Source organism: Corvus kubaryi, unplaced genomic scaffold (genome assembly GCF_017639235.1).
Source record: "Corvus kubaryi isolate FWS band 111438036 unplaced genomic scaffold, C.kubaryi_AGA036_p1.0 132, whole genome shotgun sequence".
NCBI classification, from domain to species: Eukaryota; Metazoa; Chordata; class Aves; order Passeriformes; family Corvidae; genus Corvus; species Corvus kubaryi.
The window spans coordinates 322048-343357 of record NW_024580666.1 but is presented as its reverse complement, the minus strand read 5'-3'; positions in this window follow the sequence as shown (position 1 = coordinate 343357).

The following is a 21310-nucleotide window of genomic DNA, read 5'->3' as shown; positions in this document are numbered from 1 at the left end:
AACAGACCCTTACTCTCTATTTAGTAAGTTAATGGTATTCATGCTAAATATCTTGCAATGTTCCAGAAGAAGAGCTTTGGTTTAAGAGGGGAAAGAACTATTGTATCTAATGTTGAAAGCTTGTGTTGTTTTAAGGTTAGTCCATTTGTTAGAGCAGAATTTTTGCTTATGAAAATTACTAGAACCATTGACACATCTTCTAAATAGGGAACAATGTTTGCCAGCAGAATGTGGAATTTAATGGTAATAAATGCAGAGAATTACTGTGCACTAGAATATCTTCCAAGTCTTGTATCTTTCATCACACACCTTTTTGTGCTCAGTAATCCCTAAACTTACATAATACAGAGAAAATGGCATTCAAAGTGATCTTTATGAACGTTTTTTGTGTTTCATAGCTTGAAGATAAGAGCTTCTGTCTGCTGTGGAAAGTCTCTGTCAACAGAATCTGCTTGATCAAAGCATCCTTTGTCAGTTATTAGTAGAAAGAGTGAAAATCCACTAAATTGTGATTCACTGTTATCTGTAGCATTTTCAGCTTGCAGCTTTTGCAATTTTCATGCTTCCCAAATTGTAACAATAGTTTAACATTTCAAATATGTTTTTTGGCATGCAGCTAGGAGACTATCAGGGGATGTATTTGTTTCTTTTCTTCAGAAAATAATTGAGGAGTTTGGTTTTTTTCTTTCCCCTCCTGAAATGTATTTCTGTTGCTGCTTGTTCTGTTCATCATTTTTGGACATCTAGTGCAAGCCTATATGAACTATTAGCCATCATAACTGAATGAGCCTTTGCTTAGCCTTTCTGGTAAACGAAGTTAACATCACATGCAAGATATTAGCCAAAGAAAGGTAAAAAACCCCTGAAACTAAATCACTCTTTCATTGTAAGAGCAAATCGTTCCTGCAGACAAAACTGAAAGACACAAAGGCACTAAGATAAGAGAGAATTTAAACTCTCACTTGCCCACTTCCTCTCATAAAAAGGTGACTTTCCAGTATTGTCTCTCTTAACTCTTTTCTTTCTTCACTTTAAAAATCCTAATATATTGTATTCCCCCTTACTGTTTCCAATATTTTTAAACAATTGAATCACTTGCGTGACTGACTTCCTCCACTACGCCTCATTAAGTAATTGAGTTAAATTGATTCAAAATAAAGTGACACACTATTTCACAATGATTGGTTTGAATCAACATTTGCCTTTTTTACATTGCCTCTTCATCACAAGCTTTTTCTCTCTAATGTTCCCAGAGATCTTTTCTTGTCTTAGGCAAGCAGTGAGAATAAGCATTGTTCAAATATATCTGCAAAGAATAGGGTTTCAGAGCTCTTGTGCTTCTATACAATGATTAGAGCCATTTTTAAATCCTAATTACTTTGACACTACTAAAGAAAAGAATCACCAACCTTTTTCTTTTTTTTTTTTTTTTTTTAAATTGTCTAGGAAGATTTTCAGAGAAAAAAAATGAGATTGAATTAAAATACTCTGAAAAATATATAGGAGCTCAAAAATATTCATCGTAGAATAAAATCAAATATTATGAGTCTTCTCAAAAGGTACATACCAGATTACAAAAAAAACCCAACCAAAACAGAACAAAGGCAAGAGCCCAATTAATTTTTAGTAGTTAATTGAAAACATATGGGGGAAAATTATTATTGTTTTCCATCAAAAAGCTGGAAAAATAGCGACCAAAGTTAAAAAATACCAATTTTTGATGGCATGTCATAAGAAATGTGTTGACACAAGTCATTCAGTCAAATCTTTCTGTAATGCCTTTCTTTGTGTTTATGGTTCACTAATTCAGTAAAAAGTGATAACACCTTAACATTGTGAGCTTTAAACCAGAGTAATCACAGAATCACAGAATAAGCTGAGTTAGAAGGGACCCATCGAGTTGGAAGGATCATTGAGTCCAGCTTGCAACCCTGCACAGCACCATAATAAGACCAAATATCTGATACCATAAGGTTGCTGTAAAAAGATTCCAGGTGACTCTGTGAACTTCAGTGCTTTATTAACATATCAGTTACATTGACCCTGATATGAAATTGCAGTAGATTATACTCTTCAGGAAACAAATACCACTCCCAAAACCTATGTAACTGTGACACTTTCTCTTATAGCTGTTGGCAACAGCAGGTTACTTTAGTAATAGGAAAAGTGTATTTCTAAAATGTGAGTGATGAAAAATAGGTTTTTTTAAAAATCTATTGGCTTAATGTAGCAATAGAAAAAAAAAAGGAAGAAAATCTGTTTTTCTTTTCTCTTTGCCCTGAACTTATCCCAGTATCATTAGAAAAACAAAAATGCTTCATTGGTTAGGTTGCTCAACCAGATTAATGTTCAAGTACTTTTTCCTGGAGAAAAGATCTAGACTTTTACATTATAATATAGTTAATGACCCATGCCTAGTCTTGCTATTGCTGGAAGATTGCTATTTATAATTTCTTACAAACACAAAATGCATTTTAAAGCATATTATCAAGGGTGAGAATGCTGTTGATGCTAATCCTTTATTATTCAAATAACAAAACTATTCCAGTCACCCAGGCTACAGAATATTACCTTATGCAAAATCAGAACTTAAAAAAATATGTAATCACTGTCTATATTGTAGTTTTGCTCTGTGTAGTGGGTTGACCCTGACTGGATGCCAGGCACCCACCAAAGCCACTCTATCACTCCCTTCCACAACTGGACAGGGGAGAGAAAATATAACAAAGGTTCATGAGTTGATATAAGGTCCAGGAGAGATCACTCACCAAGCACCATTATGGGCAAAATGGATTGTATTGAGGATATTATTTGAGTTTATTGCTAACAAAATAAGAGCAGGATAACAGGAAGCAAAACAAATCTTAAAAACCTTCTGTTCACCCTTCTTTCCATCCCAGGTCTACCTTGTTCCCCTCTCCAGAGGTGCAGAGAGACAGCAGATGTGGGTTATTGTCACTTCATCTACACTGTTCCTTATGCTGCTCAGGGAGAAAAATCTTTCCACTTCTCCACTGTGGGGTCCCCCCCATGGGAGGCAGTCCTCCACGAAGTTCTCCAAAGTGAGTCCACCCCAAGGGCAACAGTTAGGCACAAGCTGATGCAACATGGTTCACTCTTTTACAGGGTGCAGTCCTTCAAGGTCAGGCTGCTCCAGCGTGGGTCCTTCTCAGGGTCAAAAGTCCTACCAAGAAACCTGCTCCAGTGTGGGCTCCTCTCCCCACAGCTCTGCAGGTCTCTGCCAGGAGCCTGTTCCAGCACCGGCCTCCCATGGGGTCACAGCATCCTCTCCAGCTTTCACCTGTTCAAGCATGGGTCTCCTCCATGGGCTGCAGGTGGATCTCTGCACCCCCAGGGACCTCCATGGGCTGCAGGGACACAGCTGATTCACCATAGTCTGCACCATGGTATGCAAGGGAACCTCAGCTCTGGTACCTGGAGTACCTCCTTCCCCTCCTTCTCCACTGACTTTTGTGTCTTCAGAGCTGTTCTCACTCGGTTCTTCTCTGTCAGCAATTACAACTGTGCAATAACCTGTTTGGTTGTTTATTTTTCTTGTTAAATATGTTATCACAGAGACATTACAACCATTTCTGATTGCCCCAGCTGTGGCCAGTGTTATGTCCATCCTGGAACCAGCTGTCATTGGCTCTGCCAGACATGGAGAAAGCTCCTGGCAGCTTCTCACAGAAGCCACCCCTGTAGCCCCACCACTACCAACACCTGACCATTGAAACCCAATATACTTACCCATATTTGCATTTTTCTCATAGTTTTGGGACATCACATATATTTCATACTCAAGTTCTTAGAATCCAAAAAGCTACTTTTATGAATGCAAGAGTGCCCATATGTGTATGGGGGGTTCAGTGTAATTATAAGAATTGCCTACCCACCAGTGAAGATCAAGAAATCAGAATGTCTATTCTCCACAAAACAGGAAGTCTGTAGATTAGGAATATCTGGAACACAGTCAAAAATAAAGCCAAGAAGAGGCCTTTGAAAAGAGGTTCAATAAAACAGTTGCTAGTTTCAAATAAATGAAACCTTCATTTTCATTTATGTGCATATATTTGTCTGCTGAAGGAGGTTCCACAGGCCCTTTGGGCAGCTGCTCACAACCTTCATTGTTGTCATAATTCGAATGCTTTATCTAATATCAGCTCAGTTCTGATTTGTCTTAATGAAGACAATTTTCCTTAACCATCCTAAGTGGATAACATTCCTCTTTTGACCAAAATATGAGCAAAACTGTCTGAATAGAAATAATGAGCATGGAGGTTGGATTTAATTCAAGGACAGCTCTAGAAACACGGAAACAGGACTTGTCTTAAGTGCTAAATATCATGAAAATGCATGCCAGATCAATCTTCATGTATACACTTTCTTACTACTCTCTCAAGAACTTTTATTTATTTTTGAGCATGATCTGATAAAACTGAAGATATTAATTCCTTAATAATGGTTCAAGAAACGTAATATAAGGACAGTGTGTGAAGTAGCCTTAAACTGACATATGTGACATATGACAAATTCACTGTTCTCCTTCACAAAGAAAAATGCTTTGTCTTTGGATGGAGGAAAGAGAGTTTTCTTCCTGCCTTTGGTCTTTACTAATGAATACTTGAACCAGACAAGAGAGTCTGTCCCAGCAAGTTGCAGAACACTTACATGAGGAATTCTTGTCTCCCACCAGAAGGTGACTCTACTTCAGACTCACAAGGCAGAGAGCTTTGCAATGTTCTGCTGTACATATTACATCAAACACAGTGGTCTCATAGCAATTAGGAAAAAGCTTGTACTTCAGTTTTGATTCAGTTCTTCAGATATACCAAAGAATTATTTTGCCATTCATTCATTTATAGAGAGAATAGCCAATATTTTTCTTTTATAGTCTTGCCTTGAAAAATGCAATCCTTCTGTAATGACTTCTGAACATTCATTCAACTCAGGCTATGCAATCAGAATAGGGAGAACTTTTCTCTGACAATAAACCCATAAGCAAAATCAAAACCAGACAGATAATATGAAGCTTGTTCAGCTCAAATCTTTAAATGTTGAAAAGTGTGTTTTACTCCATAGAACACATAGCTACCAAAAAAAGATTTAATCAGAAAGAATAAAAATAGTGTTGACTTCAATGTTTTCTGTTTGTTGAAATTGCTGGTAGGAGAAATGGTTGTATTAAGTGAAAAAGAACATTTACTCTTAAAGTCTCATGTCAAGAAGAAAAATGTTACCTATATTCCCTTGGAACACAATATATTTTTTTCAACTCATATGAAATATACTTCTTTTCTCTTGGGACTGGCCACTGCATAACCTTATCTGATGCACTAGTTGCATTAATTTCTCCATAAACATTTCAGTGTTTATATTTGCATGAAAAAATATACTCACACTGAAACCATTACATACGTACTCTTTATTAAAAAATATTTAGTTTCGTCAGTCTTGCAAGTAAATTCACTAAATTGTAGTCATGGGTGGGTACATTTCTGCAACTTGCATATTTTCAATTGGACCTATGGGAAGATAGCATGATAACTTGCCTAAGGATCATTTATGGTGAAGTAAAAGTAGAGATATATGTCCTTTGTTTTATTAATATTCAAAATCAAACATTTCAAAATATTTGAGCGTTGAAACAAAACTTTTCTGATATGAAACATTACTGAACTGAAATTGAAGAAAAGAGTTAGAAGTTTCCAAGATCTCTCTCCTCATGATCAGACCCCAAATCAAGAGCTCAGTCATCAGTACCATAAATTTGTAATGGTCTCTCCCTGGTGATAGCTACAGAAGTAATCCAGGAAACTGTCTGGACAATGATGGATTTCTTCCACCTGCCTGCGGTGACCTATCCATTTACATCTGTATTTATATTCCAGGAACTGAGGTCTTCAACCACTCCTTATCCCATGACAATGCACACATTTATTGGATATTTTCTGTTCCATGAACCAAAAAAGTTATAATTAATGGCTGTTCCAGTCTCTAGGTACCTTACCAGAGAATTAAAAATCAAACTTCTGGAAAAGCAAGCTTGTAGTTATTCTCAGTGCCGAAGAAGTGGGAAATATAGTGACCCCAGCACTATTTCTCCCCAAATCAATATCACTTCCTGACTCTTTAAAGTCACCACAAAACAAGACTGGCCATCAATCAGAAGCTGTTGCAGAAAAATTAGATAATATATTCCTGAGGAAGTTTATAGTTCTTTGAGCTTGGAGGAGCTGGGCAACAGTGGAGCACCATCCACATCATTCCTTGCAGTTTCATACCTTCAGAATTTTTGTCCAGGATACAGAAACACTTTTAGAACCATGTCTTATGTTCATGTGTATCTCTGCCTGGCAACACAAGATGCTGGCCTCAGCCAGGGTTTCTTGGCATTGTTGCAGCAGCATCCCTGATGTTAATAAGGTTCTGTGATACCTCCAGTGCCATGAGTCATCTCTAGTTCTCCTCTCCCATCTGTTCTGAGGGTGAGAGTGCCACCAGTGTCAGGTGGTAGCATCACCAAATAAGTGCTAAGCAAATGTTGCTGCCAGAATGGCACTCTTTGTCTGACTCCAGCACATAAAATGGCTGTATTAATAAGTCATTGTGGGGCAGCTAATTGATTGGAGAAAGCATTACTAGGCATAATTTATGGGAAAACACACAGACCATACATTTTGGGACTGCAGAGCATACAACTGAACCTGTGTTCTGTTGTCAGTCACTACTTTTTGGCCCAAAGCCTTATAGTCAGAAGAGCAAATAATTTGTGCCCCAATTGCCCTCTCTTGGAATTGCTCAGGAAGTACAAACATAGGGTCTAAAATTAAATCCCATTTGACATTGCTACCTTAAAACTGGTAGCCTGAGGATTTTGCTAGCTGTCCTTAAAATCCTTCCAGGCTGACATATCTAACTAGAGGCAGCTTAATTCTCCAAATCAATATACAAGGGGAAAAAAAGTCAGCTGGTGTTTGACAACAAGATAATACAAATTGTATGACTTCTTTCAGCCTGCTCAATTATTACGAAGGCCAGGGATTATTTAACACACTTAAGAGTTGCTAATTTTCATAGCAGTAGCTTGCAGACAGCCTAAATTAAAACAGACTGCTGCTGTGCTGTTACTTTAGATAATCTCTCAGTTAGGTGCTCTGAATTTCCAGACAAGTTCATTAAACACAGACAGACAGAGCTGCAGAATTTACACAAGCAAAATATTGCCAAACAGATGTCAGAGTTTGCTGTGCTGGGCCATGCCAATGCTGCATTCTTCTCCTATTTGCATATCACCTCATGTTATCTGGTGTCATGCTAAATGATGCTATACATAGTATGTGGCCACATGGTCTCTGAGTTTAAAATAGTGTTATGACATTTTATCTTGAAATGTGGAATAATTTATAAAGAAGCAGGCAGTTCCTGCTTCTTTATAAAAGATATAATATAAAGATAAATACTTCATAAAAATATTTTCCATTGAATGCAAAAATGATTGACTTAAAATGATGCAGGACTGCTAATGCTGTGCACAGCAGGGACTGACCCAAAACTTGAGTCAGTTCTAAACAGCTTTAGGTACCATCTTGTTTGGAAATTATTACCAATTCTCTCCCTGATCAGCTCACAATCATGAAGTGAAATTAGCTGAAAAATCAAGCAAGGTTGCATACCAATAACATGTTAATAATTTTGAGAAAAGTTTATTCTGCTTTTGATTAGAACATAGGAAGTTTGCCTTGCTGTAAAATATGCTCAATGCGTGTTGACTGAGCAGTAAGATAAAATATCTCCAGACAGGAGAAGGGGGTTAGGTTTCCAGTGAAATGTTTGTGGGATTTGCAAGGAATATCTAAAGCATTGTAAAAAAAAAAAGGAATGGTAAGGAGAGGAAGGAAGATGATTAAGAGAAAAGCATTATTTTTGACATAGTTTTGAGATTCACAGTTTCTACTGCTGGTGGCAGCATGTTAGGAAGATTCCTCGAAAATGATTGAAATTACTAGCTATTAACATTTGCCTTATGCAGAGAATATTTACTCCAACATTATTTTTCTGAGTTTTGGAAAGTTTATTGTTTTTAGTAGTCATCAATAATCAATCATAAACCTAAATACACTTTTTAATGCACACAGGAACATTTCCAGAGAAAGATTGATTGGCCTGATCTTACTAATTTGAAAAGCACATGAACAAATATAACATTGAAATAACCACAGGAAATGTTTGCAAAGGAAAATAATTGATCGAAGTCATGAGCAAAGGTTTTCTAAATGTCTGTAATAAATATAGATCCAGGACCTTTTAAAACTGGAGTACAGCAAAAGAGTACAGGATAGGAAAACAGTAGACTGAATTCATTGTCCCTAGCTTTAGAAATGACCTTTTAATTATAAGGTTTTAGAGTAAAAAAGTTATGCCAAACTGCATATTTACAGGTCACATTGATATTTTCCCACTAATTTGTAACAAAAATAATTCCTTTGTATATATGCGTACCTGTACAATTACAGATATATTAATATATATATATTTAAGCAGATATCTATTTATCTATCTATCTATTTATCTATCTATCTATCTATCTATCTATATCTGTCTATGCACACCTATTTGCCATTTTGGAAGAACAGTCTTTGGATTTCTGCAGAGATTTGAGAAAATTGTTATCATAACTGAAATCTGTTACATTCATCTAGACCCACACAAAATCTCATCACCCATGTTTTACTCTCAAATAAAATTGTTAAAAATAGAAAAAACTATTCAAATTTAAAAGGCAGCTCAAAATCCCACAGAATTAGAACATTAAGAGCTTATTTCCCAAAAAAGGAGATGTAAATAATTTTTTCCATGTTAGACGGCAGTGAGTAATTGGGAAAAAAAAAATGTTTTGAACAAACTGAAGTTAGATGTTCGATGGTTTTATATTTACTTATTTATTTTTATTTCCCCAACCCAGCCACTCAACTTACTAGAAGTTTAAATTATTTTATTGAAATTTCATTGTCACTTTTCATATATGAAAAACTGCTGGATAAAAAGTGTAAGATGATTCTCTGAGTAACTTGTGATTAATTATTGCAATATGGAATCAATTACTTTACCCCCAGGTATACAGCCTCCTCTTTTTATACCTCCATCATTGCTACCTTTTTCCATGACACCCATTTTGAAAAAATATTATAATGTGCTGGTCACACAAAGCAAGTAAAATATTAAAAATACCTGCTTTTGAAACTGAGATTTGAATGTACCCTTAAACATTTGCAGACTTTGATCAGGAAGCAGCATGAGTAGTAGTAAAGAAGTATGACATAAAGAGCAAATAGTGTCACTTTTAATTATAAAGTAAAAATTCGTGTTGAGGGACAAGATAAGCATTCAATCAATGCAGTCAGTTTAACTTAGGTGATAGCACTGCCTGACCAGACAGAACATAAGGCTCTCATAACAGAGAAATTGAAAAAACGCACTGGGCAAGGAGGATTATGTTTTGCAGATAGAGTCACAATTTTGGTTTGTCTTGTAGCATGTGTGCCTATGTTGTTGTTTCTGACTTCTAAAAATAATTTGTTCTGTGTTTCTTTCTTTTCTACATCTTTCTTCCCTCTGACAGCTCACTTTGACCATTGGCCAGTAGACTTTAAAACAGTCTCCTTGCTATAATTAGCAATGATCTGCGCCTGCTTTCCTTAAAATATTGACATAGCATTGATTTTTACTTTCTTTTTTAATGTGGTAAAGACAGGAATCTGGAATTGTAAAGATTTTTTTTTCAAGACTTGGCATACATTTGATCCTGTCAGAACATCCATAAAATCTCAATCAGAACAATTCTTGGGTGCCATGTTGTTTGATTAAACCTGAGTGAATCCATTTAACTGATAGGAGTGCTTCTTGATTATGGGGAAAATTGTCAGCTACACTGTGGAAAAATTGATTGGGTTCAGTTGAGCACTCTGCCTCTGCACAAGCAGAATAAGGTCTTTTGGGTCAAATAATAATTTTTTTAAAAAATTATTTTTAAACATTGCATTCTATCTGACATCTTGGATGAACTTTACACCTGAACTGTGTCCTGATTCCATGCCACACTCAGCTGAGGAAAAGCCTGTGGGTGAAATACTGTGCTCAGTGATAACATAAACTCTTAGACACCATAATGTGTTCTGAAGCCATCAAGGCATTGACAGTCAAAGCACTTTTAGTGCACTTTCTGTAATCTTTGTAGCAACACTGAGCACATAGCTGACCTCCTTGTCAATCTGGGTAACATTTTGAAAAGGATAATTTAAGAACTAGATTTGGTATATAATTTTCTGTGAGAATTTTTTTCCTTTTTCAGGGAAAAAAAGTATTTATTGGAGGAAAGAAGTATATCAAACAGGTTTTAATAAATCCCTGTCAAAATAAACCAAGGTCTTCATCTCTAAGGAGATATCATTTGAATCCTACCTGGAAAACAAAGTGCGCACCATACTGAGAACAGATTTTATGTTTGTAGCTTAGGGGCTTCTAAGGTTCCTCTCCACATAGATTTCTCTTCTTGTAGTTTCTGTACTTCAGAAGAAGCTCTCAGAGATTTTTATTCTTGATACATATAGTGTATATATTGCTTTGAGTTGTGGGACCATCCCAGGAAAAGCCCTCTTCAAGAATGAATAAGGATACTCTCAGTGAGTCTGAGAATATGGGTATTTGATTACATTTTCTGACTCTAGATACTTTAATTGCCTTCATGTCAAAAATTTGCTGTAAGTCTTTTTCCTGGGCAATGTAGAGTACTTTAAAGTTTTTGCAACTTGGAATTAAAATTTCACATCCAAATTTTGAAAGAGAGTGACAAGTATTACCTTTTATCTCCTTAGCTTTCAAACTGTGTGTTAACCAAGTTAACTATATATCTCTGTCTTTTTCCTCTTTTCATTCACATCATTTTGCTTAAAGCCCACAATACATTCTGCAGATTCCTCCAGAAAAAAACATTTTTGGAAATTTTATTAGAAGAACTTAAGAAACCTCATTTTTGGAACTCTGATATCTGTCATGAAAATTTTGGGTTTCTGGTGATCAATTATGAGAAATATTTCCATGAATAGTTTGCTTCTTTGGAGGTTGAAGATATTTTTCCTGATACCTCTAGAAAGCGTTGCCTGTAGGAAATCAACAGAACTGATCTGACATGGTTTCTCTGACCTAGCACATGAAAACCTCAAATAATAGTGCTGAGATTTTGCTCTTTTTAAAATATAATTCTTGAAAGGTCCTAATAATCTTAATGTTTTCCTTGTTCTTCAAAAGCAAAGGAAACCAGGATTTCACTCAGGAAGAAGGTGAAATTACAGTGTGTTTTGTCCCTGTTCAGATAAAACTTCCAACGTCATGTATCAAATTCTTCCAAATCAACGTTTGAACTTTTTTTTTTCCCCAGGGTTTGGCAGAAGTTGGAGCAAAACATCTAGCTCAGAATCACTCTGGGTAAAACAAGTGATATGATCCTGGCTAGAGGAGATCTGGCATATCTGCCTCTGTATGATATTCAATACTTGGGTGGATATCCAGGGCTCTAGCTCTTGTTATGTTTTTGTATGAACAGCTTTCAGCAGAAGCCAGGATTATCACCTCTTATTTGCATATGGTGAAGAGATTATGATTTTATTTCTGAAGGCCACTTTGTCACTTTAAAATTTTGACAGCCACATGGTGTCCTACTTCAGAAAACAGCGCATCATAAAAATGATAGACCTTTGATAATCAGTGTGAAAACCAGGTAATTAAGTTGTTCCACTGGTAAAATGCCAGTGTCACTCACAGTTTCCAAGTCCTGGTTGTAGAATCTGCACTTTAAATTCTTGAGCCCTCTCTTCTTGAGAAATAATTTGTGCTTAATACAGTGATTCCTAGCCTCTACTAATGCAAAAAGATTTTCAACACTTTTTAAAAAATACTGTAAATGAAATTCATTTAAAACTTTATTTACAACTTTTTTTTTGTACTTCTATTAATTTTTTGTTTTGTTTTGGTTTTTTGTTTTTTTGTTTACTTACAATACATGTGGAATTCAAGGGCTATTTTTCCTCATAATTTCAATACTTTCTAATATCTTAGGACTATGAAGGATCCAATTTAGGTAACACCACCCTGGAAGAAGGCACTCCCTCACAGTGATCATGAAAGTGATATCAACCTATGTTAAAATAGCACAGACATATAAATGGAAGCTTTTTCAATTCAAGGGTGGGAACTTTAATAGGTTTTTTCCTTGCTGAATTTTTAGTTTTGAAACTCATTTTCCCTTCTGCCCCTAAAACAGCATGGATGTGTTTTGCCTTAGGCCATGCTTGAAGGATCATGAAGTTGACTACTGGAAAAGTGGAATTTGCTTGAAAACCAAATTTTGTGGTGAGATTTTAATTTCACCCATCTCCATTAAAAACAAACAAACAAATGAACCAGGATTTGATTCTTTCTTTATGCAGTAGAGGCTGATTAAATTTGAATTATGCTTAATCGACAAAGTCATGCAACACTTAAACTTGGGTTTGGGGTTTTTTTAAATTTTAATTGGTCCGTTATAAATATACAGGCACAGTTGTAATAAATGAATGCAAATACATATTTTCTCTATTTTTCACCTAAATAATAGGACGACTTTAAAATAAATGACACAGAAACCTCACATTCTGTCATTGTGAAATGACATCAGAAATACTCCTAGTAATCCTTCTTAATTGTTCCTCAGCAGAATAGATTTACATAATTTCAATTGCAGATGGCATCTGATGCTTTTAGAGTACATGGTCAAAGCATGTTTCGTCAACTTGCATATAAATAGATGGTGATTTTTCATCACATTTCTATATGCAACATAACTGAGATAAAATGAGTGTCAGCATAGTGAGAGGATATTTTTACTGCCCTCTTAAAGATGTCTGGTAGGGGGAAGCAAGAAGTTAGGTTTAGTGCAGCTTTGAGGACCATTTTTATAAGCTTGATAGTTGCTGTCTGATTGTACAATTCAGTTTCAAGGTCTGTGTGGAGAGATGTTCCTGTTTTTCTAGTCTAATCCACACTGAATATTAGGGATAAAATATTGCATGGTGAGTCTATCAGCCAAGTTGCTGCTGTGGAACATTCCTATCCTGGGACTCATTTAGGATTTTCCCTTCACCATCCTGAGACACTATGACCACTGTGAAATTTCTCCTTTGCGCTACTCGCTGCTATCTGCCGTTATTGTTGGTGTCACTTGATATTATCTAATTATTATCTATAATATAATATAATATATATAATATAATATAATATAAATTATTATTCTAGAAAATGTAAATGTCTCACACAGAAAAGAACAAAAACTGTGCCAGCTTTCCCAAGGTCTTCAGGTGTCACACACCCATGAGCTATGTAGACATTTGTTCTTTCTGGAAAACATTCAAATGGTGGAAATCATAGCATCATAGAATGATTTGGGTTGGAAAGGACATTAAATATCATCTAGTTTGGACTCCTTGCCATGGCAAGAATGTCATTTACTCCATCAGGTTGCTAAGGCTTCATTCAATCTGGCCTTGAACATTTCCTGGGATGGGGCATCTGCAACTTTTCTGGGCAGCAAATTAAGAATGTCTCCTCTTCAAAATAAACTCTTTGTTTATTTTGTCATGAGTCATGACCTAGATGAATGTAGGATATTTTTGTCTTGATTAATGGAATTCCTGAAAAGACCCTGTGATCTCCCCTACCATGGTCACTATCTGAATTTCTTCAAAGGATTTCTTCTGCAATGTCCTTTTATTCCATATGTTTATGTAGCAAAGACTGGACATTTCTGTTGCATGGTGTTAATTGTTCACCTAAGCTATGTGATTTTGCTTCTCTTTGTTTGTTCATTCTGGTGCATGTAAACAAAGCTGAAATGGCTTCTTTCATGTCCAAGTATGAAATAATTTGCCTGACCATTAGTATAGGAGACTAAATTGTGACCTCTTGGACTAGTCAAGGAAAGAAAACAACAACATATAAACAAGACAAAAGCTAGTTAATCTAAAAGTTCATATGAAATACAGAAATTAAAAATCTTCTTTTATTCCAAAAAATCTATGGAGTTTAAAAAATAAAATTGTTACTACATTTGGATGGATGATTAAAAGTAAAACCAGTGCATGGTTTCTCATCATATTCACATTTATTTCTATATGTACTTCTAGTCCTGGCCTATGACACTTATTTAAAATCTGGACCTGAACTCCACAGAGATTTCTGAATAGATTAATTTCTATATCTCTACAAGGCTTTACTGAACTATTCCAGGTTCAAAAGGCTGCTTTACTAGAAGAAACTTCTGGACTGGGCCTCTTGCAGTGATAGGTGCAAGTCCCACATTTCACACTACATTGTCAGAAGGAATTGTTGTAACCGCTGGACTCTGCCTAGCAGGCTGCAACTCCCTGAGAACTCAGCAAGGGTTTCCTAGGGCCGTGCGATTGATCGCATCCTGGAGTCCATTTCGGACAGCCCCGCGATCTGGCTCTGGCAGCCAGCAGCGTTACAGCGCAGTGGTGATAAAAGAGGTAGAGGAGGGTCTCCCATGAGGGTGGTAAGATGGCTTTATTCACATCTTGTCCCGGTGCCCTCGGAGGCAGAGAGAGAGACCTCATGGTCTCGGTGCGGGGTGGCTTTGTCAGAGGCCCAGGGGCAGTCCCTGGGCGAGGCTGGGGTACAGGAACCAATAGGGAGAGGCCGAGGGAGTGGCCAAGGCCAGGGAGGGAACAGGGGGAACATGGCATCAGAGAATCAGTGGGTTAACTGGCTACCACAAGGAATCATGTGAACATCTAGAGATACTAATTGAAAATATCTTATTTCTTTACTGGGGCATATGCTAGAGGGTTTTTTTCAGATTTGCCAAAACAGATGTTATATATACAGATTTAGTGCAGTTAGAATAATGATAAAGGCTAATCCTATGCTATGACATGAACTGATCAAAATTTCATTAAAACTTCAGTGGGAGAATCTTTGCCAGAACCACAGGGGAATGATCTTTTTATAAATAATATTAAAATGTAAATAGAAAAAAAAAAATCTTAAAATTGAAAAGTTTTAACACATTATTATGAAATATTATTTGTATGGCTTTTTTGTGTTTTGAGGAGTGGTTTTGTTTGATGGATTGGGATTGTTTTTGAAAAGACTAGTTTTCATTAGATCGTCAGTAAAAATACAAGGACAGTTTTTCATCTGACTATCTTGGATTTCAAAATAGCAAATTTCAGGATTATACACCTACATTTTTACCTTCTAGTTTAAGTGTTGTACCACTCTCAAGTCCTGACATGGAAGAAAATAACATCTTTGCAGTACTAAATGAAAACAAGACCATGGAACAAGATCAACTTAAAATGCAGCAACCTGTGCTTTCGATGTGTTTGGCATTTTGTTGTGAACTTTTCATCCGGCCCAGAAAGAACAATGCTTAATTTTCTGATCCCAGATTGAATTTACAGCTCTGGCAGACAGAAAATCATCTTCAGACTTGTAAACCATACACATTTGATCCAGAAGTCACTGAGACAGAACAAATACGGAACCTCACAACATCATTCATTCAGAGTTACTTTTTGGCACATAATATCTGGCTTGAAAGAGGACATGCAAACCAATAAAAGTTCTTTCAAGCATATGAAGACCAGTTTTCCAAGTGAAAACCAGCATCATCTTTGTATTGGTCCTTTGGCCATTTCCAGCTTTATTATGCTTTCAAAGACATTTTGTCCTCACTTTCATAGCAATGCGCTTTGCACTCAACGCAGTTATCAATACACGAAAATCTATGAATAAACTTGCATTTAAAGGAAACACATTTACCTGGAATCAATATACTTTGTTCTGTTTGTCAAGTCCTCTAATTCAACTTTGTTTACAGTATTTCAGGCCTAGCAATACAATCTTTGAAAGACAGCAGCACAGCAAGTAAAGGGAGAAGATGGGAGTAGAGAAATGAAAAAGAAAGCATGCTATAGAACAGCTTGCTTTGTGCTCATTATTGCTATCCTGTCAAAAAATGTGCAGAGCCCTCTGTCAGTGCATAGACCCTTTCCTCTTTGTTCTTTTTAATGATTTCTTAGAGAAGTTACATCTTATGTGCATCCTTCACCAACTGTGAATCAGAAGGTATGTGAGGATCCATTCATTTACATCATAATGCCGATGTCAACCTTTCCTGTTACCACAGAAACACAGCCCATGACCACGCTTTGTATTAAAAAGGAAATATATGATACCATCAATGATGACAGCTCCCATGATTTAATCCTTGATTTTTGCCATAAAATCTGACCTTTACTTGATCTTACTGCTTTACTTGCACATTTGATTTTAAGACTGCTGATAGCTTGGCTTTATTTGCTTTCTCAGTCTGCTCTAATACGAATTTACAAGGGTTGGAGTTTCCCAAATGCATCAGTTCTCTGTGGCTTTCGCTTGTTAAATAGAACGTTGCATTTTTACCTACCTAGAAAAATGGTGTCTCTAATGCCTCTAATGCTCATCATAAATATCTTGTCTTTCATATCTGAAATATAATCTCTCTGGAATATTTTCCTTTTAAGCCATTGTTCTTGTGTCTGCCTGGTTAGCAGTTCCTACATGTCAGACAAAGCACACACAGGTCAAGTCCATTCTTAGCTGTCAGGGATGGTTATAGGTCACAGCCATTTGATATCCGTTTCTGATGATTTTTTATTTAACTTCTCCTCATGCTGAGAAATCTGATAAGTGAGTTGTATTTGCTGTTTTACCTGCATTCCAACTTTTAGAGTTCAGGGAGCCTGGAATTTGTCAGTAAAGATCTGAACCCATGTATCACCCAGTGTTTGAAGGTTAGCAACATAAATCTTTCAATAAAAGAACAAAGGTCTACAAGCATGTTCACATTCCCTTAGCTTTCAGTGATAAGGAAGCCATTTTCAAAATAGCAATTAGGTCAAACAATGAAAATGCATTCTATAATTTTGTCCCTCATAAAATAGAGCCAGCAGAGACTTGCATTTATACTCAGCATTAACTGATTAGTGTGTAAACCTTCTGATTTGCCTCTAAATGTTTTTAGAGTGTTCCCTGTTTTGTTGTTGGTCTTTGTGGGGGATTTTATTGTGTTTTTGGGGTTTTTTTCTCCAGACTTGTCCTCTTTGTGCTAACAGTTATTGCCTTTTTTTTTTTTTTTTTCATTTTTATTTCTCACCTTTATCTCCCATTTTACTTCAGGTATTTTTCATTATCTAATGGAAAGAAGAGTCCATTTGAGGCTACCAGTTTTAGATGAAAATAAATTCTATAGAAAATTTTGTTGTCCTAGTTTAGGTACTGGGAGAAGACTGATGATGGTAATACAGGACTTTTCTATTACCCCTTTTAACTTCCAAATGCTTCACAAACAGGAAATTTTTAGAGATGGGAAAAGTGAAGGAGGGATAGTAAATTATGTGTTCAAGGCTAAAGAGATGGATTATTGGTGAGCATGATGGAGTTTGTGTCCCTGGACCAGTTTCCTGTTCTTTTGTTCAGATGAACCTTTCCTTTATGGCAGCATCTTAGCTGAGATGTGCCTGGTTTTCATAGCCTTGATGCATTTCTTCCTACCAATGGGTTTCTGCTTTGACTGCTATGAACACTACTTCAGCTTGGCATAGGAATTGAATGCTTTTAAGCTGATCTGTGAAATGAAAAACCTGGCACCCCTCAGTCTTAGACACAACGAAACATTGCTTATGTTTCTGGAAACTGAAGAAGCTTAAAGGGAACACACTTTGTAAGAAACTGCTCCTTTTTAAGAATACATTTATCGTATCTCAGTCAGCAAGAGCAAATTTTATTATGGCAATTTTATCCCTGACCCCAGATTTGTCATTGACTCTCTAGGAACTGGGTCAAGACACTTCATTCAGATTTTCGTCCTGCGTAAAATGGCTGGATAATGATTATGAAGCAGCCTTTTACAGTACAATGATATAATTTTATTGTGTATTTCAGCCAAAATTCAGTCTGTGTGAGCTGCTTCAGATTTGTTGGGACTATCCCTATATCAATTATATTTCATGTAAATGTCATCTAAATCTAAATATTTATTAACGGAATTTTGGAGGGGGGGACAAAAAGAAAAAATAATCCACCTCACTTCCATAGAATAAGAGAGACTAGCCCTCCCTTCTTAAACAGAAAAAAGATTAGAATACCTTTTTGTTGTTGTTGCTTGGGGTTTTTTTCTTTTCTTTTTCAAAAATGGAAGAAAAGATGAGGCGATTTATTTGAATGCTGCAGTTTCAGCTTCGGCCACAGTAATGGGCAAGCTGGGCTGCACCATAGGAAAATAAATAACAAGAGACAAAAATATGAATAGTTGGAAAAAAAACCATGAGAGACAGAAATAAATGTAGAGTACATGATTATGACAAGTGCTAGCATCATCCTGACTGCAAATAAATGAACTAATTTGCATGGGATTTTTATTTATGAATTCAAGAATGAGACTGAGCCATAGTGGGAGTGCAGCCAGGAATGCTCATGTTCCCTACACTTCATATGGGATATGGAAAATAATAATATTTAGTTGTGCCTATATGGAAAAGAAGGGGCAGTGGGATATATAGATTTTGGCGGAGATTTCTGAAAACATAATATAAAAAAAAGCCTCAGAAGGAGTTCAGAAGCCAGCTTCCAGGGATTCAGTCAACTCAGAATAAGCATTCAACACCAGTAAAATGGTATAGTAAAGCCAAGGCAGCTATGGAGGCTTGGCAGATATACAGCATTGGACTAAAAGAGACTCATGCCCTTCTAGAGGGGCTGCTGGAAGCCAGAAACATTATCTGAGGTACATCAAGCAGCCCTGGATACCTGTGTACCTGGGCAATTGAATGTTTCCTTTTGTCAATGCTCATTAACTGCTGGTAGCTTCACATAGAAACACCATAGCAACTCTAAAGTGATCTGAAGAAGTGTGTTTAAAATATGTGTAACTTTTCAGGCAGGCAAGTTATGCCCTTTGTTTCAGAGCTTTGTACTATCAGAGAACAGGACTAAATAGTAAGGAATTAGAACCTTATAGTAACTTGACAAATAAGTAAAAGAATAGCGAAAGATTTTAAAAGTTAAACAAAAAACACCAAGCCTACAAGAACACTTTTAAAAAACCCCTAACTGTAAAGCCCTAGCTCGTAAGCGTAAGAGAAGCTGTAAAGCCTTCCAAATAAAACAGTTGAAAAGAGAATCCATATCTTCATAATCTGATACCTGAAAGTGGTTAGAGCTGGAAGCACAATGTGCCTTTAGAAACCAAAGCCTCCTCCTTTTCTGATAGTATTTACTCCCTTCGTTAGTCCTATGAGGTCACAGGACACTAAACCTTAAGCTGTGGCAGCCTGCTACTCATGTGTGGGGTTGAAATTACACCAGCCTGGGAACAGAGCCAGGACTGCCAGGTGTATATTGCTTCAGGAGAGGCTGAGGATCTTGAATAAGATGGTTTTATTCTCCTAATTTTGATTTCTTGGGATTTAGGCAGATATCTCTGGAGAAAGAGCTGAATTCCCTTGGGATATCTTTTCCAGGAGGAAAGAAACACTCCACAAGAAACACTGCGGGAAAATTTCTGCCAAGGTAATCTGCCAAAGATTCCCTCCTTCTAAATCTGCTATCATGAGCATACCTTTTAAGTATGCCAGCATGGTTTGGAAGGCATGTAAAGAATCTAAGCGAGCATATAAGCAGCTAATTTGAAGTGCACAGATGCACTTTCCCTTGGGAATTATCTCAGCTCCTGAAATTTCATTGCAGTAATTACCAAGGCAAATCACAAAGATTTCCATTTACTAGTCTGAGGCTTCCTGAAATCCTCTAATTAAACCCCAGCAAGATGGTTTCAATAGAGCAGGGATTTGGTTTTTTTGTCATGCTCTTTTCTGTGCTTCCTTCCCCTCCACCATAGTTGTGTGGTCAGATGAACAGCTCTGGGCGAGAAGGCACAAGTCTAATGCCAGGAGGAAATGATCTGCCCTGCAACAGTAAGATGCTACCAGTTTTCTCCTCCAGTGTTCTGTATTATGAGAATATTGTTTAATATGGTCAAAAACTGCCCTTACAATATGGAAAACAATAATATGGAGGTGAAACCATTTATACCATATATATACACAATACTCATACAGAACTTGTCAACATTGAAATTTTTGATTTTTAAGAATTTTTTTCTGATTATGCTAAATGCAATTCAGTTGTCAAAGGTTTTACACTTTACTTTCTCCTTTCCTCTACTGGAATGTTTCCCAGAGCTTGACTCTCCATTGCATAGACAGGTCACTAAGACAGTCTGCCCTCCACATTCCTTTTGTGTTAACAAAATCCTGAAAACCCTTTTTTTCCTTGAGGGTGATTATTTCCATACAGCCCTTCTGACCACTGGTAGAAATTGGACACCAGCAAATGTAACTACACTAGGCAGCAACCGAGACCAGCAGGTGCGAAGTAGCATAGAATGAGTTTAAACCCAGACTCTGTTGTGCATACTTGACTGAGCTCTGCTCAAATTATGGCCCAAAGAAAATCAGTGAAAATCAGACTTTTGTGGTTCTCTTGACAGCTTAAGGTTAGCTATTGCTATGTGGAGGTTTGTATACCAGCTTCAAGTTTCTGTTGAAAAGGAGAGGCCTTTTATGAGTGCATATCATGTTTATGCATTCACATTATCAGAACTGGTCATCTTTTCACCAGAAAATATGAAAGCATAGCACAATAAGGATATATGAGCCCTAAGGATGAAGGAGGGATGGATGCACAGGTAGGTGTGCATTATCCTGTGCTGCTGTATGGCTGCACCATGTGAGCTGGAAGGGATATAGGCTCGAAAGCACCCCAAATCCTTATGGTTGCTCTGTGCTTGCAGAACACTTAAGCAAAGGGCAAAAGAATAGTGAAGTGAACAAACAGCACAAAAGGTTCTACATAGGAAAAGAGTAAAATTTAAAAAAAGAAAAAGAAATAATAGTTTGGAGATGAGCTACTTAGAGATCAGCAAGGCTTTCAGAAATCAATATGCAGAGGGCTGAACACTGATCAGAGGTCAGTGTAGAAACAATAGATTTTAGTGGGTAGTCCTTGATCTGGAGGCCTTTGGATTGCTTCTAAATATCTGCAGAACATCTTTATTAGAAACACAGTGATAATCCATTTAACCAGGACCTATATATCTACTAGAAAGTCTTTGGGGTCCTGATACAAAAAAAAAAAAAAAAAAAAAAAAAAAAAA